A 327-nucleotide genomic window follows, 5' to 3' on the forward strand; every position below is an offset into this window, starting at 1 on the left:
ACCAGCCAGCTCAGGGCCTCCAGGGAGAGGGGCCTCCACCCCAAGGAGAAGGGTCAAGGAGATAGACTTCCACATGCCTCCCCCTCAGACTGGGGCTCCCTGTGGACAGGGCTGTGTCTGCCCCTTAAACTGCACCTCCCTGAGGGCAGGGCTGTGTCTCCCCCTCAGACTAGGGCTCCCTGAGGGCGGGGCTGTGTCTTCCCCTCAGACTGGGGCTCCCTGAGGGCAGGTCTGTGTGTCTCCCCCTCAGACTGGGGTCCCTGAGGGCAGGGCTGTGTCTCCCCTCAGACTGGGGCTCCCCGAGGGCTGGGCTGTGTCTCCCCCTCA

Source organism: Neomonachus schauinslandi, chromosome 8 (assembly GCF_002201575.2).
Source record: "Neomonachus schauinslandi chromosome 8, ASM220157v2, whole genome shotgun sequence".
Lineage (NCBI taxonomy): Eukaryota > Metazoa > Chordata > Mammalia > Carnivora > Phocidae > Neomonachus > Neomonachus schauinslandi.